The sequence below is a fragment of the Felis catus genome, chromosome A1 (assembly GCF_018350175.1).
Source record: "Felis catus isolate Fca126 chromosome A1, F.catus_Fca126_mat1.0, whole genome shotgun sequence".
NCBI lineage: Eukaryota > Metazoa > Chordata > Mammalia > Carnivora > Felidae > Felis > Felis catus.
Window position 1 is genome coordinate 208,568,796 of NC_058368.1, and position 25,016 is coordinate 208,593,811.

Consider the following 25,016-nt stretch of genomic DNA (forward strand, 5'->3'; position numbering starts at 1 on the left):
AAAGTAAATCCCAATGTATAAGTGATGAAACAGTCTTATGAAAGATAAAGAGAGATATTTCATTAGCATGAAGAAGAAAAAAAAAACAACCCAAACAACAATCCTCTCACCTAACCTTGGACTCAGTAAGAGGAAAATTGTCTTAAAGAATTTAAGCAGTGAAACATAAGTCATGACACTGCTGCATGGTTTAGAAGTTGCTCGTTCCTTCTTTCTTCTCTCTGCCAAAAAAAAAAAAAATTGCAGGAGAAGGTTACAGAGAATGAACAAAATTAATGTTCTTTATTTACATTCAAAGCTAAAATGCAGTTGTTATAGCCAGAGCATAAGCTGAAGACAGGAGGTTCCAAGGCTCAGATTTTGACTCTTCCCTCCTGCCAAGGTCTCTTCATTAGAAGCCACTTCTATGTCTCATTAATTTGCCTCTGCTTTCAGTCGGTGACTCACCCATGGGAATGAGCTGCACCCAGCCAGCTCCTCGAGGAAAAATGCCTTTTCCGCCCCTGGTGGGACTCCTTTTGTGTCAGTTGGAAAAAAATCAGCTGTACCTTTCTGGCTCTACCAGGACAACGCTTAAAGAAAACAGAGTCGGACCAAACTGTCGTTCTAATTCCTCTTCCACAATAAAATCTGAGAGATAGAGATAGAGAGAAGGAGATTTAGAATGGGAGAGGGCACAGATGTTGGGGGGAAAAAGTGAGGCAGGCCTTCTCTTATAAGTGGGTTCATTAGCCTTATTAAGCATCTTCAGCTTTTTGCCTCTCTCTCACCACTAACTGAAATACTAAAAAGGTGGAGAGAGGGATGTGATACCATCTCAAAAAGGATTTGGGGGCTTAAAGGGTTCCTTATTTGTGTACACAGACATAGCACGTATGCATGGCTGTTAGAATATGCTGTAGTCCAACTGCAGTGAAGGTAGAACTTCAGCATTGAAGGACCGAAGCAAAACACGAAGTCTGGGTTATTCTTTTTCTTTCCTCTTAATTCTCATCCTTGTCCAGACAGCATTCTGCCTTTACTCCACACCTTTGCATCCCAAGATCATCTGAGGAGAAAAAAAAAAAACCCACCAAACAAACAAAAACCAAACTACCCTGGATTTAATATAATTTTCAAATGTGGAACTCTTAAAAAAATGGTATCCACGATGGTTTAAAATCAATGTGCTTGTCTTCTCTCTGCATCTCCAACCTGAAGCCTCTCTTACTTGTTTTCCTTGTCCTTCTGTGCTATTTCAGCCAGAGGAATGAACTTTGTATTGGAAATTTTAGGCCAGGTGTGAGGTATTAACCTTGGCAGAGATACCAAAGATTAGTTTAAGAAAAATATAAATCGGCAGAAGGCAATGCATAGATGTTTCCCCAGGAACAGGATTAACAAAGAAAAATAAAAGAAAAAGACATTACATCCGGCATATTTCAAAGTCATGAGGAAACACATGGATTGTATAAAGAGTAAGATCCAAGTTGGCTCAATTCATAAAGAATTAAGGAGGCAGCAACAAGAATATGAGACAACATGGGGGTGCCTGGGTGGCTCATTTGGTTAAGGGTCTGACTTGGACTCAGGTAATTATCTCATGGTTTGTGAGTTCAAGCCCTGCGTCGGTCTCTGTGCTGACAGCTCAGAGCCTGGAGCCTGCTTCGGATCCTGTGTCTCCCTCTCTCTCTCTGTCCTTCCCTGGCTCACACTGTCTCTCTCTGTCTCAAAAAAGGAATAAATGTTAAAAAAAAAAATTTAAGACTATGAGACAACATGAATACAGCAACAACTTTCCCTTATTCTGCACTCCACCTGCCCCCAACACACACACACACACACACACACACACACACACACACACACACACACTCTACACAAATGCCTTCTACAAAGCTTCTTTGAATACTTTTATCGGGGTTTTCTCTTCACTCACCACTGACAGCCTCACCCCCACAATCCAGTCTTTGCACCAGCCGACATGGCCCGATTGCACAGTAGGTCTCCACATCACTCCAAACATCTTCATTACCAAGATCTCCAGCTGTGGAGTTGTCTTCACAGACTACCATCTCTCTGTCTTCTATCTCTCTCATTCCTTATTCCTATCGAGCCTAACCTTCCACATCAAGGCATCCCTCCTATTCTTTTCCTTTAGTCCCTCTGGTTTCATTTCTATCCCTATTCAGCCTAAACTTCAAGTCACTTATTTCAACAATGCCCTGTCTAGATGATCTTATTTGAACTCCTGACTCTGGGAATTCCCCTGCCTCTCCATTCTCCATTCCCCTCCAAGAGCAATTGACACTCACTGGAAAGACCAATTCAGTACAAATGCCCATTCTTTTACTCCCACGGCCCCTTCCTTGTGCTTGAGACCCTCTTCCTGCAGCATTTCCCAAGGATATTCAAAACTCATCACCATATTCCTTCCATGTATCATGATTTTCTTGCAACTTTTATTGGTGTCTAAACCCACCTCTTTCTCTACCTATCATCAAACTGTAGTGCCATGTCTGGCTGATTTCATCTCCACAATAATTTTTAAATAATTCTCTTCCTTTCAGTTGCAGTTGGTTATTACCAAAGTCCCAGTTCATTCCCACACAATCTCTGCTTAGCAGTTTCAAAAGACCTCATCCTGCTCACCTAACCCTTAGCCTCCCCTTTCCATTCATTCAATCCTGCAATCATTTCAGTCCTCTGAAGAAGCCTTCAGTGGCCCTTGTTAACTACTGACTGAACTACACAGCCCACAGCCTGCACAAATCCTCTACGACAAAGCCCCAACCTGCTTTTCCAGTCTCATCCCATGCCATTCTTCCATTTTTAGGCCAAAATGGAAACACACATCGTTTTCACACTTCTACACTTTGGTCAATTCCCATCCAGCCCTATCTGGCTTTCAAACTTCTACCATTTTTCTAGGTTCTTCTCCAATGCCATCTCTTCCATAGAGGCTCACTGGTCAGTGATCTTTCTTCCCTTCAGGCTCCTCAGTAGTAGATTGTTGGGTCACCAAGAGTGAATTTATCTCACTCTGCTTTGGAGTTTACTTCTATACTTATCTATATTGGAAGCTTCTTTAGGAGCCTTATTTTTTAACTTTGTATTTCTACAGGATTTGGAAAGTGCCTTCCATAATATAGGAATGGAATAAATACTTGTGCAAAGGAAAAAAAAAGAGTAACACAGCCAGCTGGATCTTGCATTTCAGTTTTCTAATCTGCTCTTAATTGGGGGAAGTGGTAGGTGGAAGGGGTGCTGTAGGTCCTTTCACCTCTCTGGGTCTTGTTCTCTTGAAAAAGGAAAGCTTTTAACTTGAAGGTCTCTACATAGTCTAGTTCAAATGCAATATAATTCTTCTGCTAGCTGAATAAATTTGGAAAAATACTGACAAGCTGGGTTTCCACTTCCATAAGAAAAACCTCCCCAAACAGGTAGTTCCAGGAACTTCCAATCATAGCATTGTCACCATCAGGGCTGACTATATATAATCGTATTTAATGGGGAAAGGTCTGGGGAGCAAGGTTGTGATCTCACTGCAGTCTGACATCTCCTAACCCACTCACCCCCAACATTTTATGTGCAGATATTTAAATTGCATCTTGTTTCCCCAAGACTTAAAGTGAATTCCATGGAGTCCTCCTTTCAAAGTCTTATTGAGTCTGGTGAGAAATGATGACGGGATCAGGGTCTGCCATTATTTATTCTTTAATTTCATTTCCTGAGTCAGTCTCACCTCTCCCTACTCACACAGTCTGAGGGTAAATGGTGACCCCTGGTCTCACAGTGGCATTTATTTATTTATTATTTATTATTATTTATTTATTTATTTTTGAGGTAGTTCCTACTGCAAAAGGCCATATGAAAGCTCTGCCATTTTGCTAATGAAAGGAAACATGTTTTTGCTTTATCCTTTTTTGTAAACCACACATCAAATGACAGAGTGAAGGGCATATTTGACTCTTGCCGATGATACTGAACATAATGAATATGCTGAGTTTGTAGGATAAGTAATATATATGAAATATTGTTATTATATATATGCATACTAATGTGTCATATTAACACTACCATATTCATCTAAAAGAACAGGAAGGAACTGGAGGAAGTAAAACTCTGGGAAAATCGCTTGAGACCGACGGCCCTTGGTAACGAAACTTTAAGGCAGCGCTATATTACTTACTGGTATTTGCAAAGTACTTTATTCTCCAACATGTTCTCATTTAATCCAGGCGATGGCCTGACCGAACAAGCAGAGCAGGTGTTATTATACCCGCTGAACACAAGAGAGGACTGACTCCCAACCTACTTGTCAAATGGCACAATGGGAAGCGTCAGAGCCACCAGCCAGGAGTCCTGGGTCCTGGTCCTGCCATCTTGCCACCATATTGTGCTGCCCATGAAGGCCACGTGGAAAACATTAATTCCAAAGCTGCCTTTTTGAAATGAGAAAAAGAAGGCACAGACTATGCCAAGGCCTCCCAGCTAGCTAGACAGAGAACGGGTGAAAGCCAGACCTTGTGACTCCCCAGCCAGCAGACTCTTTCTGCTTACCAAAATGGAATAAATTACATAAAAAGTAAATGGTTCTGAGGAGGTATTTATCATGCAGGACCAAAGGCATTATTCACTTACAATAGTGCATGTAAATATTTAAACTGTGAGAAAATCTTCATGATGGCTGAGCAGGCAGGATTACTACTTGAACAATTAAGAGAATAATATTAGCCTATGAGTACGATGCTTATTGCTGCTTTCCAATCAAATTTACAACGTAGGTAGCTTGATAAATTTAGTGATTTTATATATTATATGTAATATATGTAATGATATGTATTATATATTATCAAATTTAGTGGCCACACATACATAATTGGATAACATATAATACAGTGATATACAATCAACTAATGTAGTGGCTGTTAACTAATGTGGGCGTTATATGAAAGTGATGAATCATTAAATTCTACTCTTGAAACCATTATTACACTATATGTTAACTAATTTGGATTTACATAAAATTAAAAAAACAAGAAGACCCTTCCCACCTTTGCCTGCCTCACTTATCCTGTGAAACTCAAGCATTCTTTCTGATAACTTTACCTAAACCAAGTACAATAAAGCCTTTATGTGTGCTTTGGTAAGTGTTCTGGACATACCTCTATCTTATCCCTCACCATGTTTTATTCATGTTACCTGCTCACATCCTCTGTCCAATTAATCAGAATGCAGTTGGTTAAGAATTTTCACTAGTCATCAGTGACAATGAGTTACTGATTAATATGGGAGCATCTGAATACAGATGTCATTAGTGGTGGTAACTCACATAAGCAGCACCTCTCGTAGAAGACTACTTAGCTTAGCTGGTTGATGCATTTAAAAACTCTATTCAGGAGCACCTGGGTGGCACAGTCCATTAAGCCTACAACTCTTGATTTGGGCTCAGGTCATGATCTTGCGCAGTCGTGGGATTGAGCGCCCTGTTGGGTTCTACGCTGGGCATGGAACCTGCTTTGGGATTCTCTCTCTCCTTCTGCCCCTCTCCCCTGCTCATTGTACTTTCTCTCTCTCTAAAACATAAATTAAAAAATTAAAAAATTAAAAATATAAAAACTCTATTCAATAATCCTCATCTTTGTCATTTTTCCATCTTTGTAAAACCGCCACTCTGTCTTTATTTCCCCTTACATTTTCATCATAAATTATGCCACTCCTCCTTACTCCCAGTAGGGTACTCTTAGTTTCATAATCTGATCATCTATGACAACAGTGAGACATTTTTCTTTATAACTTGAAATTGTTTAATATGTTTTTAGTGGTGATTTTGTGAATAAATCTGTTTCCGCTTATGAAATCGAAAGTCAAGTATTTGATTTGTTGGGCTCAATATTTGCCTTGAAAACACTTAATAAACCATGATGCACTTAATAAAAATTACATAAATAAGTTCAGATTGAGAGTTAATGCTTTCAACAAGTATTTTTTTCAAGAATAAATGAAATGGAAATGGCTAAATATTTGATAAGCCTCAAAGATTAGTAATTGTTTTCTCTCCGTCTTTTGTTCTGCATAAACTTTCCCAAACATACTCGACACGGGCATTTTTCAAATGTTATTTTTTTAACACATTCTTTACACATGTTTACACATTTTTTTCTCTTCTACTGCTCTGACCCCACTGCCGCCATGCCTGCCAAGCCCGCTAAGCTGTGTGCAGGTAATCTACCACTGTTTCCAGTGCCCAAAGATGTGTCACCAACGTCGCACTGTAGCATACACTGTGTCTGCTGAGTTTGGCTGCCTCTGCCACCTCCCTATGCACTGCCCTATGAACCTTCTAGATCTGGCTCCCACCACAGGGCACTGCCACCACTCCCACTGGATACTTCCACTTCTACCAATGCCAAGACATCAAGGTTTTGGAGGTCGCAGTTTCTCCTGTGGTGACACAGGGAACACTGTCCTCTGCACAAAATGTGGCTTTGTCCTCAGTGTCTCCCAGGGTTTTCACTTCCAGTCTCCTCTGTCCCAGAACTTAGATACGATTTCACGGAGGAACCGGCTAAGAGCTGCCACCCCTTAAAGGACCAGGGGCACCTGGGTGGCTCAGTGGGTTAAGAGTCTGACTTTGGCTCAGGTCATGATCTCATGGTTCGTGGGTTTTAGCCCCATGTTGGGCTCTGTGCTGACAACTCAGAGCCTGGAGCCTGCTTCAGATTCTGTGTTTCCATCTCTCTCTGCCCCTCCCCTGCTCACACCCTGTCTCTGTCTCTCAAAAATGAATAAACATTAAAAAAAAAATGTAAAGGACCAGGCTTCTTACTAGAGCATACTTGTCCTGCCTCATTTATCCTCTGTGCACACAGGCTTCTGCAAACGTGCCCTTAGAGGCACTGTTTGAGGCATATGAATCAGGAATCCAGCTTAGGCTAAGTCTAAGGCAAGACATGCTATACACATTTTTGCCCAAAATTTTGTCCAGGTGCAAAATGAATGTGAATGTTCAGTTGTAGGCATTGCACACATGGTCCTGAATTTATCACATCACAAGCAGATTCTCAGAGTACATTTTTTGGCTTTTATTAATATCCTTTCCAAAAGGACAGTTTTCTATGAAATATGATTTTTAGAAAACCTATAAAATTAGAATATTTAAAAAAACATTTGAGCATGTGGTTGTAGGGGAAAAGCAGGAGAAGCTGGCATGGAAAATCTGAACATTCACAGGATTCGATCCAGATGATATCAATCATTAAGGGAATTACTTAATGGCCATTCTCATGTACTTGTTTTGTCACTGTCTACCCAGCTTTGATGTGGATACACCAGCTTTGCTGTCTTTGATTATAAACGGAGCACTACTGGAAAATTGGGAGTTTGGAAAAGAGAAACAACGGTGATTGAATGAATGTCAACAAAGACTATGTAAGGAAACATTTCAGGAGATAAATGTCTATATTTACGTGAAATATTATTTAGCGTAAACTCACATCTGAAATGTATACATGTGCATGCATATGAAATAGCTACTGATAAACAAATATTTCACTTTTACATATGACATCTATTAAGCATTGTTCTGTGAAAGACTAGACATCGAGGGCTAGAAAGAACTGGAACAAACCATATAATCCATTTGCCTCCATTTAGGCAGGTCCTGTACATCGTGCATGAAATCTTAGATGACGCACTCAAGCGGTTCTCCAGCTTGGCGAATTACTGGCATAACCACACAAACTATCAACTTCATCTATGCCTATCCTTATCCATTAGCATCTCCTTGGTGTTCTGCAGGCAGGCATAATTGCAGATAGATATATTTCATGCTTTTCAATCAATAAACATTTATGGCTATCCTATGTGTAAATGATCAGGCTTGATGTGGCAGGGAATTTGAAGAAACTTGTAATACCTTAATTTGTATTTCATTTACCTATCTACCTATACACACACACATGCATATATATCTGTCTATATATATAAAGCACTTTCATACATGCTATTTCATTGAATATTCACAACAATCTCTTCCAAGGATGAAAAAAGTAAAGCTCAAAAAAGGTAAGTGACTTGCCCAAGTACACACAGTGGCAAAACTGAGCTTGAGTTGAGGTTTCATGATACTTAAGTCCAAGTTTACCATATATCAACTTTCCCTAAATGTTATAACTTCTCATAACCTTGGTCCCTACCCCATTGACAATCCTGGGGCAAGCTAAAATACATTCACAATGATTGAAGGATGATATGATGAGGGATAAAGAATGATAGGCGCTCAGAGTAAGGAGGGATCAGTCACTTCCAAATCAGTTCATTTGGAAGAGTTCATGGAAGAGGTAGAATTTGATTTGGATTTTGAAAAACCAGTAAAATGTTCACAGATGAAAATGGGAGAAAGGACATGCCATGAAGAGTTTTTGAAATTGGAAACAATAGGAAACAATAGCAATTGACCTTGATTGGAATTTAAGGCTTGTGACAGGGTACAGTGGAAAATAAGCTTCACATTAGAAACTGGGATCTGATTATGCAGGTCCTTGAATATTCAGAAAAGTGTTAGGTACTCATGGAAGATTTTAGAGCAAGACATCTCTGGAGTTCTATAAAACATTAGAGGAAGAAGAAATTAGAGGAGAGAGACCAGTTAAAGGTTTACTACAAAGTTCAAGTGAAAAAAGTATAAACTTATTCTAGGGGGATGGCAGTGGAAATAAAGAAGAGGAAAAGTCCAATTGAAAGGATTCATTAATTGGATACAGGGGCTCTAGAGAGAAAACAAAGAAGATGCCAGGCTTTTGTGCCTCAAAGTGTAAGCACAAACAAGATAGGAGGAAGCACTGATGTGGGACAAAACACAAGAGCTTGCTTTTGGGTATTTTAAGGTTGTAGTTGGAGTGCCACACAGTAAGACATACAACAGAGAGTAGAAATGAAACCAGGTCATAGATGACAGGTCAAGGCATGAAATATAAATCTGAGTGACATCTGCCTAGACATTACTAATGAAGCATGGGAATGAATTAGGAGGTTACAAAGGAACATATTAAGAGATTACATGGGAGGAGAATGGAAACAAAAGGACAGGAAAGAGAAGAGGAGTACAGAATGACCTTAAAAATGTTTTAATTTAATTAATACAGGCAAAGAAGTCAGAAAGAAGACTGAGGAGCTGTAAGAAAGGGAAGTGGGGAGAAGGAAAATAACTCTTAAAGGAAGGCAAGACAGGAAAGAGAAGGCAGGAACTTCAAGGTTGCAAAAGCAGAATAAAGCCACAGCGTAAGAATCTCCCTCCCCCAGTATCTCTCGAAATCAGCAAAATGACAACGTTAAAAAACAGGCCTCCAAAATTCTGCAGCAACAACCAAACCAGAGAAGGGGATAGCCTTAGGCCATAAATTTCAAAAAGTATTGGCCAATGAAAGAGACTGAAAATTCTGTAATGAAGTGACACAGTTCATCATGGCAAGGCTCCTAACACTATTTCAATCCCTTGCAGCCATATAGGCATACCAACTAAATCCATGAACACCTCATTAATATCTCAAAATAGGGAGAGAAAGTTACTGAGAAGCTAACTCTCCAAACGGGAAGTCACAGAAAATGTTGGAACATATTGGAAATGAACAACCAATTATAACCTCTTTAATGGCATTGAAGGTTGTAAGACTAAAACATGAAATTGAGGAATAGGTTCCAAGTTTGAGGGTACACTCCCATGTGACTAGAACACTCCCTCAACTCAGTGAAGAAAGCCCTCGCACAATTAATAAACACTTAACAACTTTAGAAATGACTTCTGAGCCCTGATACTCGAACAAAATCTGCACAATATCTCACCTAGGCTCTGTCCTGCCCTGCCATGCTTATAGAAGACATGGAAACATAAAAGACCAAGCCCTAAAACGTGGTTTGTCAGGAAAATAAATGAGTGTCAAAATGAAAAGGAGACAAGAAGACACCTGTACTATATTAGGGCAAATAACAGGTCTGGACCAAGAGGACAGTTGAACAAGATGAAAATTAGCAACCTGGCAACTAGTCACATACAAATAAACTCACACACACACACACACACACACACACACACAATACAAAAGATAAAGAAACCAATTTGGATACAAAACAACTAAAAATCAGAAGGAAATTGTTCACAAGTGCTCTGAAGTATAGAAAACTTAATAAGAAAAATTTAGTAAAACAAGTGCTCCTAGTCAAGATGATTAAGCAACAAAATGAAATAAAGGGCTAAGTTACAGAAGCAAGAAAACAAATCAAAGAAGAAAACAGAATCATTTATGATTAAATTTGAGAATACAAGAAATAAACTAAATCCACCTAAAAATAAACTTCCCAGGATATAGGAAAGTGAATGCAAATTCAAAACATAAAATAAAAAAGTAGAGACAGATGTGATAAAAAAGAAGTTAACTGATATAGAGAATAAAACATTAAATATGGATGCAAAAAGTATTTAATATGATACAAATAAATTCTACTGGAATGAAAAAAATTCCACCCTACAGATCACATCACCTTGGGTTAAAATAATAATAATAATAATGGAGACCACTTATAATGCTAAGATAATGAATTTCTACATAATTCTCAGATATCTAGATAGAAAAAAACCTAATCACCATGAGGGGACAATCACAAATTGACCTCAATCTTCTCCACAGCAACATTTGATGCCAGAAGCAAATGTAAAAATGTCTACAAATTTCTGAGAGAAACAACAGTGTGTCTTATAAATATCAGAGCTAGGCAAGATATGGGTAATAATAAACAGACATTTTCAAATATAAAATAATTACTACAATAGGGTTTTTATGAGTTTTTTTCTTATTTTGATTTTTCAATGCTAAGAGTATAAGATTGAGAATTCATTTATATAGAGTAAAACTCATACATTTTAATGTACAGCTCAATGAATTTTGACCTGGGTAACCATCATCCTGATCAAGATTTAGAATATTTCAATCACCTCGGAAAGTTTCCTGGTATCTCTTTCCAGTAAATATCCCTGTATTTTTTTTCCTTATTTCTATCACCATAGATTAATTTTGCCTGTTCTTAAAATTCGTATAATACAGAAGTAATACAGAATTGCTATTTTATCTAACTCGAGCTCAAAATAGTGTTTTTGTATTTCATTTATGTTGTGGTGAATGTCAGTAGTTCTTTTATCTTTCTCTTTCTTCCTTCCTTTCTTTCTTCCTTCCTTCCTTCCTTCCTTCCTTCCTTCCTTCCTGAGAGAGAAAGAGCAAGCCAGGGAGGGGTGGTGGAAGGGAGAATCCCAAGCAGGACCTGACACATCAGCATAGAGCCTGACATGGGCCTCAAACCCACTAACTGTGAGATCATGACCTGAGTGGAAACCAAGAGTTGGCAGCTTAATCGACTGAGACACTCAGATGCCCCATTTCTTTTTTTATTTCTGAGTCCATATTCCAGCTTTTCAGTTCTAATGGACATTTGGGTTTTTCTAATTTGGGACTCTTATAAATAAAATTGTTATGAACATTCTTGAAAAAGTCTCTCTGTAGGATAGATGCATATATTCCTTTCCTTTGGCAATATTTTTAGGAATGGAAATATTGGGTCATAGGACAGATGTATATCTAACTTTGAGAGTAAGAAACAGTCTTCCAAAGTGGTTGTTTTATTTTATGCTCCCACAAGAAATATATGAGAATTGCAATTGCTCCACATCCATAACAGCAGTCTTCTTAGTTTTAATCATTTTGGCATCTTATCATGGTCTTAATTTGCATTTCTCTAATGACTAATGATGCTCAATACCTTTCATATGTCATTGGTTGCTCATAAATCTCTTGTGAGGTGCCTGTTCAAGTCATCTGCCATTATTTACTTAGATCATTGTCTTTTTAAAATTTGATTTGCAGGAGTTGTTTTACATTGGGTATCAGTTCTTAATCAGATATATGTTTACAGTACTTTTTTCTAGACTGGGGCTTGGCTTTTTACTTTCCTAACCAATGTCTTTTGATGAACAGAAGCTTTTAATGTTGATAAAGTCTGATTTATCATTTTTTATTTGATAATTTGTGCTTTATGTGTCTTGAGAAATATTTCTCTACCTCAAGAAAAATATTCTCCAATCTTTAGGAAGAATTACAATCTAAGCTTTCACATTTGAGTTAATATTCACGCATTGTATGAGGTAAAAATCAAAGTTTTTTTTTCTTTTTTTTCTCCAAATTTTTATTTAAATTCCAGTAAAGTTTTTTTTTTTTCCATATGGATGTCCAGTTGTTCCAGCATCATTTATTGAAAAGACTTTCCTTTCTCCATTGAACAGACTTGGCATCATTTAAAAACCTAATGGACTGTATATGTGTAGTACTATTCCAGACTCTCTTTTCTGTTTCATTAATTTATTAATTTCTTTGTCTACCTTTAGACCAACTACACTGTCTTAATTACTGAAGCTTTATAAGTCTTGACATATGATAGCACAAATCCTTCCATTTTGTTCTTTTTCAAGGTACAATGGCTATTATAAGTCCTTGCATTTCTATATAAATTTTAGAATCAGCTTGTTACTCCAAAACACCTGCTGAGATTCTGATTAGAATTGCATTCAGTCAATAGGTCAATCTGGGAAGAATTAACATCTTCACAATATTGAGTTTTCTATTCTGTAAGCATCATATATCTTTCCACTTTTTTCAGTCTTTTAAATCTTCTATCAGCCGTGTTTTGTAGTTTTCAATATACAGATAGGTCTTGCATCCATTTCATTAAATAGGTCTTTATAAATGGTATTTCCTTTAATCTTCCAGTTCTTTGTTGCTAATAAATGGAAGCAAATGATTTTGATATATTGACTATGTATCCTTTGAACCTGATAAATTTGGTTTTTAGTTGCAGTGGTTTTTAATTTTTTTGTAGATTCCATTAGATTTTCTTTGTACACCAATCTATTATCTTTGAATAGTTTTACTTCTTCCTTCCTATGTTTATACTTTTTACTTTTTATTTTTGCTGTAGTGTACTGGCTATGGTCTCCAGTACAATGTTGATTTAAGTGATGAGAGGGAACATTTTTGCCTTAAAGGGAACCCCCCCCCCATCAGGTTTTATGTTAGCTCTAGGTTTTTGTAAATGGTTTTATAAAATTGGGGAAGTTCTCTTCTATTCCTACTTTTCTGAGAGTTTGTTTCATGAAGAGATGTTTAATTTTATCAAATGCTGTTTCTGCATCTATTAATATTATCACATAGTTTTTCTCTTTATTTTTCAATGTGGCAAGTTATTGATTGATTTTTTAATGCTGTGCCAAACTTGTATGACTCTACTTGGTCATAATGTTTCATCTTTCTTATATATTACTATTTGCTTGTATTTGTTTAGAATTTTTTCATTGACGTTTATTAGGTTCATGGGATCTATAATTTTCTTTTTTGTGTTTTCTTTGTCAAGTTTTGGTATCAAAGTTTTTCTGGCCTCATAAAATGAATGGGAAAGTATTCCCTCTTATCCTCTGAAAGGGTCTTAATATTTGTATTTTTTCTTATTTAAATGTTTGGTAGTATTCACAAAGAAGCCACTTGGGTCTAGGATTTCCTTTGTGGGGACATTTATAATTATAGATTTTAATTCTTTAACAAATATAGGAATATTCACATTTTGTATTTTTTACTTTTGACAATTTCATAAAGTTGTCTTTTTAAAAAAATGTCCATTGTTCCAAGTTGTCAAAAGTATCACCATAAAATTGTTTATAATATTTCCCTTATCATCTTCCTAACATCTGCAGGGTGTGTACAGATATCACCTAATTTATGTTTCTCTCCTTTTTCTTGATCAGTCTTCCTGTGGGTTTATTAATTTTATTAATATGTTTAAAAAAAAAAACAACTTTTGGATTTTCTCTATTTTTGCCTATTTTCTATTCCATTAAATTTGCTCTTTTCTTTATTATTTCCTTCCTTCTACTGTTTTTGTTTTACAAAAATAATACACTGATTTCTTTTTAAGAAGGGATAAATGAAAGAAAGAAATACATTCAATAGTGTTAAATCTTTATAGCTATTAATAAAAAGGATGAGAGATAAAGACATTAAAATTGGCAAATAGGAGATAATTTGTGACTTTCAACATGTTTCACTGAATAAAAGACCCAGGGTCAGACACATTTGAGCTCTGGTAATGGAATCTGTAATTGTCTTTTGACCATACAACATATGAACCTAGTTTCCTTTATTTGAGAGCTCCCCCTGCCACCTCCCAACACACACACACACACACACACACACACACACACAGAATCACATAATACATGAAATGAGGCAAAACCTATTTTCTGCTATACATGGAAAATTCCAGAAACTTACTTTCCCAGGAAACCTTGTTGCCCATGACCTAGGTCCTGCACAGGCCCATGACCTAGGTCCTGGCAGTCATACATACCTACCTCATATAAGGGGACCACAAGAAATCCTCCCTGGTGGCAGCAGGAGTTGCAGAAATATTAAGCTCCTGGGACAGTGTTGAGAGTGGTGCCGATGAGGGCATTCAGTGTCCATTTGGCAGTGTTGGCAGTATCAGCAGTAAAAGCTACAGTGATGCCAGAAGTTTACTCACCCATCCACTTCTGGTTGGATGAGAGTCACTCCGAGCTACACTGCCCTAAATCTATGTCTGTAGACTTGCCTGGGGTTCTATGAACAACCTAACAAGACGAACAATTCATTTACTGTTGAAATCAGCCAGGCTTAGTTTCTGTTGCTCACATCTAGGAGTCCTGGCTGTTATAGGCTGAAGCCAAGCTCTACAGATACCAGATGGTGACTTTGACAGGTTGTGCAAGATTCTTGAACATCTTTTTCCTCAACCATTAAATGAAAGAAATGGTACCCACCTCAGTGCAGTTATGATTATTAATCAAGATAATATATATAAAGCATTTGATACATACTTAGTACTGAAAAAAGTTAATTCTATAAAAATTAAAATTTATCAGCCCCTATAAAACATTGATTCAATCTCATTTAAAATCATCATTGAATCATACATCATAGATCACAATGGCTAATAAGAAATTTGGGGGTGGAGATAAGCAGCAAGTCTTTACCCTCAATATGTCAAGAATAAAGAAAGGCAAGCATAAGATGCTAACTCAGGGGGGAGCAGGGTTGAGATAAGAATTTTTTGTGTGTGTCTTTTTAGGAGTCTGAAGATCTGAGCTTGATTGTAAGATAACAAGTAGGAACTAATAAAGAAAGAGCAATTTGGATAGAAAAAGACTGTTGACAAAAGTTCTTTAAGGATCTCAAGGTTCTGGATTAGAAATCATCTTTGGTTGTAAAAGTAAAGAAGATAGAGAATTTTACATACCAGGTACTGTAAAACACAAAAAATAAAAGTATTATCCAGGTGGGGCTAAGTTCCTGTTTAAGTTAAATCTATACATTCTCTGTATCTTGTCATCATAAAATTGAATTGTTTATTGAAAAAGGCAAGAAGCTCTCCTGTGATTTTCTGCTTTTAACCACAAAAGTTTTATAGTTATCTCCCATGGAATGTAAACCTTGACTACAAAGCTATGAAAACTGCAAATCTTCCTTTACATAGTTGTAGTAAAAATTATATTTGGACACTTTATGTTTATTATAAAAGTGATTTTTGCTAGAATATGTTTGTTGTAGTAAATGGAATTTTACTCACCTAAATTATAATGTACACATCAGTGTTGTGTTGATGGTGACCAACTCTATGAAGTCACTATCTGCATTCTCTAATTCACTACTATCTATAGGGCAGACCCTTTTGTCTTGCTTGTCTCCTCAAAAACTTATTTCTAAAAATTAAATTCATGATTCTAATAGATTTGGTTCTAAACACAACAAGAAGCTTCTGTCCCCGTTTTCTTTCCTTTCTCCCTCCCAGAGAACAGTTTTGGTAGATCAATGGGGATGACAGCCAGACTAAAAGGGATTAGGAGAAAGCAGTGAGGAAATGGAGTCAGGCAATTAGACCCACTTTAAACTGTTGGAGGTAACTGATAGGGCAGGGAGATAAAGATGCTAACTCAAGAGAGTAGAGAGTTAAGATAAAAACATTTTCTGAGATGGAGAAGACCTGCATTTATAAGACAAGGAATGAGCAGGAGCCCATGAAGAAGGAGTAATTGAAAACTCAACAGAGAAAATAAGATTAATGAAACAAAGTCTGGGGAAAATGAGGAAAATACAAGATCAGGGATATATAGTGTGAGACTAGTGTTTGAAAGAGGGAAGGATATTTCTTCCTCTGAGAGAAAAAGAAAAGGAACAGACGATAAAAATTTTAGAATGGCTATGAAATCTCATGTTCAGATACTTTTAATATTCCATTGAGATACAAAGGGCAGAGATGTTAGTTTGAGGACTGGAGGAAAATAAGAATATTGTTCAGAGGAGGATTCTATGGAGAAGCAATGAGTTGAATAAAATAATTATTGAGCAGCAGTGAAGACACAAATGAAATGTCAGTGGTGGCAATGAGCAGGTTCCTTTAAGTTTTCTAGCCACATGTGGGTGTAGAGAATCTCTAACAGTCTTTGAAATATCAGGGACACTGGTCATCCTGTGAAGCTACACAGTATTTGAAAACACCCAAGAATAAAACAGAGCCACAAAAATCAAAATAACAGAGCTGGGAGTGACACCTAGGAGACAGTGAGGCCCACATGTTGACCTCCACGCAGAGGGATGGCTGGATGATCCACTGGCAATACTTGATGACAAGAAAGTGTCCCTTAAAACCTTGAAAATGAAGTAACCCTAGCATTTTAAATTGTGAAATCACAACACACAATAGATCAGAACAGAAATACCCATTGCCATCTTAATGATCAGAGTGGATGCAGGCCTGCTAGACCAGATAATGTGATCTGATTAAATATATTAACATATTTAAAGAAAGTATCAACCAGACTAAGAAACAGAGAGAGCACTGCCCAAGGGAAAAGGTACCTCTGACAGTGTGCTTTGGAGTTTTCTGGTCCCATTGGCAAGATCATCCCTAAAATGGAGTGAGGAGTGGTCTTTTTTGCATTCCATTCAATGGTTCAATCATTTGATTTGGGGCCGACCAGGAGACAGTCTTAACATAATTTGGCTTCCTTCAATTGTAAGTCTTTGTACAGGGAGACAATATGCAAGTCCTGAGACTTGAGTATCCTGGTGACTGTGATAATTATTTTTTATTGTAAGCATATTAAATAGTGGCCAGTTTTACATATCAGTTATATGAACTTAACTAACATACCTTCAAAAGCTAGGTCACTGGGTGAGCTGATCATGGGTTTCTAAATCTTCAAGGCTGAGGCTACATGGAATTCACCAATGTAAGGTCTTCAAGTTTTCATGGGTGACAACAGGCTGGCCTTCCCCTGAGAAGAAGTCATGTCTACAAAGCTTTTTCCATTTTGAAACAAAAATCAGTAGATAATGTATTGAACAAGGTGTGGTGTGTTTTTCAGCCTTACTTTCCATGTGGATGGTCTTTTCATGCCCTCCAGATGGCCCTGGATGGCAGAGTCCCTTACAGTAAAGGGAAAATGCCCTGTGGTTGGCAGGGCAATTACACCGCCAAAATTAGGTCAATAGCATTGTGGACAGTCTTTAAAGAGCTAGTAGTCAGCAGTTTTTGTGTTTCTTTCTCTCTTTTTCTTTTTCGGTAGAATTCCAGGCTGATGACTCTAGATTGGACATCTCTATTTCCATAAGAGCATAGTTAGCACTTTGCAGGTAATACCCAAAAGAGGAGCCTTTCCTTCAAAAGGTCCACACAAGCTTGCTCCTTGAAAGGTCTTCCAGCCAAAAGGTACAAATTTCTCTCCAGGATCTGGCAGGTCTTGTTTACTTAGGGAAAAAAAAAAAGTTTGCCAGGCAGGTGGAATGTCTCAAGGAAGTGTTTCTGTTTTTAATCTTGAATGCTGGTATCTTTGAAATCTTTGATATCATGGAAGCATCACAGTTTTCTCTAAGTCCTTTGCCCTGATAAAAGATAAATACAGGATGTTTTGCATTTTCTCAAAATGTGCATCCATCTGGATGTCCTCTCATTTTCTCCACCTCCAACTTTCACGCTGGAGTTTTTATGTGTATTGTTGGGTATGGAAGGGAAGGAGATGGAGGGATTATATATTTTAAGATAAAAACTATGATTGATGTATCTGAGATTTTCCTCTATGTAATAAGAAAAGGAATAAATGAGTACACTCTTGGAAATATTTGGGTTGTGGGTAGCCAATGACAAAGTTGGCTGGGATGAGCCAGGCAAGGAGTGGAGATTAGACAGGAGTGTATGAGGCACATCAAGAGCTATATTACATGGAAAGGTGGAGACTGAGAGACCCACTATTCTCAAGAGAGAGTCAATGGAAATTAGACTTCAGAGAAACAAGAAGAATGCCTGGACCAAAGGACATGACCACTTGAGGGGATATGGAATAGTCAGAAAGCTAGACATGTCAGGTCAGAAATGTCCCTGGGCTTAGCTTTGAAGAAATGGTAAAACCAATAAGAAACATGGAATCCAGTGCAAAGTCTGATCTGGGCTCTTCTGTGTAGAGAAAGCCTGTTTTTCTTAAGTAGATCTACATGATCAAAGATCGTGTAACCCTTTGATAAGACAAACATAGCAAAGTATGGCAAGTTCATGAATCAAGACAATAAGAAGAAATTTTAAATTAAAAAAAATTTAGAAATATTTTTGTTGTCAGTAAAGATTGGACCCAGGGACAAGAGCAGGGCAGGGGTATTGGGTAGGGTTTGTGGTAGACGATAGAGTTTATGGTTCCTGCCTCCACCCTACTGTTTCTGAATCTTTATAAAACCTTTGGGATCTTTCTGATCCCACTGGTGCTGTTGTTATTCAGGAGAGTGAGGATCCTTGCAGGAAGCACTCCAGTCCATGCCAGGTTAGGAGCCAAACTGTACTCCAGCATTTACCAACAAAACGTCTTGTTGATGATCACATTAGGCCTCTACAGTCCAGAGTTCTATTAATCTTATTAACACTCGATGTTCCATGGGTGCAGCATAAGGTTACAAGCTAGACTGCATATACTTGGACTCTGGTTCCTGCACTGTGACACTTAAAATGACTAATACACAAGTAGCTTAAATAGTAAAGAAGTCAGAAAGTGAGGGAGTTCCAGGATTGTTTCTGCAACTGAATGATGTGGTTGGAAACCTGGGTTCTTTTTAGTTTTCCATCCTTTCCAACGTGTTAGATTGCTGTTCTAGGCTTGTTGCCTCATGGTCACAAGATGGCTGCTACTGCTCAGTGTCTACTTTTAATGATATAGTGTCCAAAGCAGATAGGAGGAAAAGAAAAGGCCTCTGTCTCATTGACAGCTTCTTTCTACTCAGAAAGGAAACTGTTTCTCAAAACTGTTCCCCTCCTTACTCCCCCTCCCACAAAGTTGACCTCCCTATACATCTGCCAGAACTAATCACCCTAACTGCAAAAAATTTTGAAAAGTGAACAGACATGATTTGGAACACACACGATTCTGTTGTGGGAAGCAGAGTTTTCATTTAAAGAAAAGAGAAGAAACGACAGGCAATTATATCTGTTATCTATTGCTACAACAATGCTGCATAACAAATCACCTTAAAACTCAGTGGCCCAAAACAATAATTTACTATTTTTCATTAATTTATGGGTTATCTGGTTAGTTCTGTTGATCAGAGCCAGGGTTTGCCAATCTTGGCTGGGCTTGCTCATGTGTCTGCAGTCAGTAGGTTGGTGGGTTGGCTAGGGGCTGGCCATTCTAGAATGGCCTCAGCTAGGATGACTCATCTCAGCTCCATTACCTTCTCATCCTCCAGTAGACTATCTATTCCAGGCTTGTTCCCATGGTGGAATCAGGGGCTCAACAGAGAAAGCAGAAGCACACAAGTCCTCTTGAGGCCTGGTTACCACGTGCAGCCACTTCTACCATATTTATTGGCCAAAGAGAGTCATAAGGCCAGTCTCAATTCAAGGGGAGGAGAAATAGACGTTGCCCCTCTATGGGAAAAGCAACAGTTAGGCTGCAAGGGATGTGGATAAAGGTGAGGAAGAACTGGGGCCATTTCCGCAGTCAATCTATCACAGCAATCATACTTGCTGTATGCACTTAGTAGATATATGACCATGGACAAGTTATTTAAGTTCTGAGCTTCAATTTCTGCATTTGCAAAATGTGGATAATAATCAAATCTAACTCAGAACTTTGTTATGAAGGTTATATATGTATCAGTCTATGCCAAAGAGATTACAAGAATGTCTTCATTTGGTAAATTACCAGGTACTAACCTATCTTAGGTCTCATAATTACTGCTTAACAACTGACCATAGCAGCCTTAGTCTCAACTATCTTGTGGATAAAGTCATAACTCCCTAAGAACTCTGATGCCCAGGACAAAGAGTGTGAATGTCACCCTCACATTTCCTCAAATGTACTTTGTAATTTGTGATACTGCTCACAGATTGGTCTCAGTGACAGTGTTGTTCATAGACTGTCAGCATATGAATGTCACTAATATTTAAATTACAAACTCTGTTTTGAAGTAATTATTTCACATTTTTTGTACCCTGTAAATTTGGAGGTACCCAGGGGTAAGGCCCAGTCAGTCTGGCCCAAGTTGCTACACTGCCTTCAGGGTGTGCTACATGGAGGGGGTGGGGAAAAGAGGGGGGAAGAACATTGGCTGGGAGCACAGCTATTGGGCAGGAGCCCTAACCAGAGGGCTGGGTTAACTCAGGCCAGTGTGGCTATCTACTAAGCTCTCTATTCCTTTAGGGCCAGATAAATGAGGAAGCAGATTAATCCAGCATCCAAGTGTGAAACAAACTCATTTGACCTTGACCAATGGTAAGAGTACATAGCCTTTGCAGTTTTACAGAACTCAATACTCACATACAAATACATATGTATACACATCTACATTAGCCATACAACACACAAGTGTATGTACATGTATGAAACGGAAACAAAAGGTTTCTGAAACCATGCTTACCTTTTGTATATGTAATGTCCTCTGGTATTTCTTCTTTGATTGCTTGCTTTTTATTTGTATTTTTATTTTTTTAAATACTGCACTTGAACAATTAAGTTGGTTGGGAAACATTATTTGAACAACTCTTTTGAAAAACACTGTCTTATGTGGCATAATGTAAGAAGCACTGGGCAAAATCTCCCTTTCCCAGAAGTTTTCTCTATTTAAAGACTTACCAAGGGGGAAGTGTCAGAAGTTTCTGTAGCTGAAGCAGTATTGCACAGTGGTTAAGAGCAAGGAGTTTGTAGGGAAAATGCTCAGGTTCAAAATCTGTCTTGGCTACTCGTTAATGATATGACCCCAGCAGAGTTTTTTAATCCCTGGAGCTTTGGTTTCCCACCTGAAAACAACAGGGATGATATTACCCCTTCATTGCTGCTGTGAAGATAAAATGAAGTCACCTGGAATAGCACCCAACACAAAGTGAATTAAATAAGAATTAGATAAATGTTGTCTATTACTATTCTTTTAGACGGTGTTGGTGTTGATCCTTAACCCTCTGGTAAAGCTATTTGGTACAACTTTTTTCTAGTGAAGAACTAGCTGGCAGGGTGGTGCATGCCTTGGTACAGAAAGGTTAGCACAGCCCTGGATGGGACCAGCAGGGGAGGGACACTGAGGTAGGGGTCCGGTGGGGGGAGGCGGGTGGGAGAGGAAAATTTCTACCAGCCAGGAGAGGTACTGAGGAAAGAAGTGGGTAGACACTGGCAACTCCTATACAGATGGGCCTAGGTCTTTGATCTTGTGGGTGACTGAAAAAGTTTTTTGTAGGTCTCCATGAAGTAGATGTGCAAGTGAGGCTCTACGGTGTATGTGACTGAACTTTGAACAAGCACATTAGAGCCCACACCTCAGTGCTGACGTTTGTGCAAATGAGAAAGAGTGAGCTCTCTGGGAAAGGCAACCCTGCCCAGGGCACATAGTCTAATGAGCAAACTGGGTAGGTTTTAGCCTCCTCCACCAGCTGCCCTTGTATACTGCACAGACGGCTCAGCATCCTCAGTGGCCCTCCTGGAACTCTACTAATTCAAAGTTACCCTTGTTCAGGATGTCTCTTCCAGGGACACCTTCAAACTCTGGAGAGCGTTCATTTACTATTCCCAGTAGTAGCAAGTCCTCAACTGTTCAAGCAAAATTTAATGTGGGAAACGGTCAAAATTATTTTGATCCCAGAGGTGGCAGCAATGAAAATGCGTCTCTCATATGTCCTGCTGCTGGGAGCATAACTGACTGATGGCCCCAGCTGCTGCCCCTTGAGATCTACCACACTGCTGCCATGCAACTTCTGGACCATGACTAAGCATGGTGTGAAATAAAAGGTAGGCCCATTCCAGCCAGACATGGGACTCAAGGTCTCCCCGTCAGCCTAACCGAATGCTTCTTAGAACTTGGCTGTAGTCTGATATTCTTCCCAGCCAGGCCTTTTTCCTTCCCTCTCTCCTTCCACAGGTGTCAGACCTGCAATTCAGTCTGAAGGTTCTTCCTGTCTTTCCTGCATCCTCCTTTTCCTTGCACATCTACTACCTTCTTAGCATCTGATTCTCAGCAGGTCCAGACTATGGTACCAGGTGCTGTGAAAAAGAGGGAGGTGGCCAATCTGTTCAATACATATTTAGGGCAAATGCTAGAAGTAGCTATAAGATAAGATGAAGTTTCGTGTGTAACTGATAAAAAGAGCTCCATGAATACTGATTACACTATTGAATGAGTAAATGGTTCTGAAATAAAATAATCCCATCCTCTATAGTTTGGCCTAAATATGTACTTGTTCAGGAGCAGAAGGTGGATCTCCAAGTTATTCTTGGGAATGCCCAAAGAGATTCCTCACATGTGCCTGTCTTGTTCACATCCTGCTCTGGCTCCCACTTCTTCACACTCGCTGCAAAGCCACTGGGAAAAGGCCCACAACTCTCACCGCCTATCCTGAGAAAACCAAGACCCAACCGTGCCCTAGATGGTCCAAACCTTCTCATTCCTCTTGAACCTGAATAGGGCTGAGCCATATAAAGAGGTCAGGCGAGAAGGTAGGGAAGGTTGCCTCCCTGTCTGACTCCATGCCATGGTTTTTTACTTGACTTACCTGTACACATCTCTTGTGGCTAAAGAAGGGAAGTTTCATCAGATTCTCCTACTCACTCCTTTAAGTCACAAGAAGTTCAAAATCAGCCAGCCAAAAATCTCCCATCCAAACTCCCATCCAAACTCCCTTGGCCCTCTCTAGGTAACAGACGATAAAACCAAAAATGCAATGAAAAGGAAATGATGCATTAACTTTATTTTCTTATTTTCTGTATTCTTGATGTTCTGCATCTGGCATCATAGAGGCCTTGCCTATCCTGGAGAAACTATCCCTCCCAGGGCTAGATAATTCCCAGAGATAGCAAATAACTCCTCTGAAAACATGTCTTTCACCCAGTGTGTCCAATTTTTTGTCTCTAAAATAAAGACAACTGTGATAGAATTAAGTCAATTGAGGTGTACATGAGATATTTTATAAACAAAAGAGGGCTTTTCAAATGTAACAAACAAACCAATTCAGAGTCCATACCTACCAACTAATTCCTTTACTGGGCTCTTGCAGGCTGAGCCACTCTCCCCCTGCCCTAATCACTGTAGGGCCAGCTGCCTGGCAATGAAGGACAATCCCTATATCCCAGAGCCTGCTGAAATTATTCAAAGTAGCCAATCTTAAACATGCCTAGCCTGCTTGCCCAGGCTTGACCATTCCTTCACACAACAAAACACAATAAAGGCTCTTACCCGTGCTTCCTCTTCATTCCTTCTGTCTTCTGAATGACCATGGTACTCTCCCATGTGGTCCCCTAAGGCATGGCATGCCCCCTCCTCTTGGAACTGTGAGTGACAAACTATCTTTTCAGTGGTCATCATCTCCTGATCTGTTGCCCTCACCATATCTGACTAATAAGAAAACCTACATTTTAAAAGAAAGGGATATGGGGAAGTTTCAGTATGAGAGCATCTATACTAGCAATACCCAACCTCCAATTTTTTTTTTGTTGTATTTGAATAGCCCTCTTTTGTTTACAAAATATCTCATGTACATCTTCTTTCAGTTGTATAAATTATATCATCAATATTTCTTCATTTTAGAGATGAAATTTGGAGATATTTGACCAACGGCAACATTACTGAAAGAAATACATACTTTCTATGAGGCTGTGTCTGAAGTACAGGGACAGAATGCAGAGCACAGGCTGTGGTGTGGTTTTAAAGAAGTCTTAAAACATACACCAGTAAAAACAGTCACCACCTCTAATACTTCCTGAGCACATCCTATGTGCCAGGCACCAATGTAGGTTATCTTCATAGATTAACTCATCTAAGCCTCATGTCAATGCTGAGGCTGATACACAAGGTACCTACCATTATTGTCCCTGTTGAAAAGACAATCTGTAATTAACAGGTTGAAAATTTTATTTCACTCATACGGTGTTAAGACTGCAAAGAACTTTAGAGATCATCCCTTCCCATTTTACAGATGAAATAAATATGTTTATATATTCTACTCCACTTGGAGGTTTTGCTATTTTTTAGCACAGTCCCCAAATAAGGCATATGTACCCTAATTTTGCTAATAGTAAGTTCTGAATCCTGGGACCTCTAGCCTAGCTATGACATAAAGGGGAAGTGACACCTACTATAATAATCTCAAGCCCTATAATCCATCACACATATTCTGAAAGCACTAAAGGGAAACATGTTAAAATAACCAAACACACCGAGTATATATCACAAGGCTTGCCTAAATATTTCCCATTTATGCTATTTTGAGAATTGGCTTCTAGCCCAGTTCCGACAACAGTGTTCAAGATTAAGTGGAAGGCCATGTAAGCATGGTAATTGAAAATACAGTTTCCCCCCCAAAGGGCTATTAGTTATGAGTTTACTTTCTTGTATGTGTGAGATCCCCTTTTGAGCATTTATGAAATATGGATTCTTCAATTG

The 25,016-nt window shown here is 38.6% G+C and overlaps 1 long non-coding RNA gene across 6 annotated transcripts in view; it reads right to left on the reverse strand.

Moving 5' to 3' along the window:
* Positions 1 to 263: 263 nt before the first annotated feature.
* LOC109491937 overlaps positions 264 to 25,016 on the reverse strand; it is a 245,913-nt gene continuing 221,160 nt past the window's right edge. For 3 of the 6 annotated variants that reach the window (XR_006585748.1, XR_006585743.1, XR_006585742.1), the window contains one exon: positions 264 to 630. This is a non-coding gene — a long non-coding RNA (uncharacterized LOC109491937). Of the gene's footprint in view, positions 631 to 17,265; positions 17,997 to 21,226; positions 21,391 to 25,016 lie in introns of all 6 variants that reach the window. The other 3 variants (XR_006585740.1, XR_006585751.1, XR_006585741.1) reach the window with 2 other exon arrangements.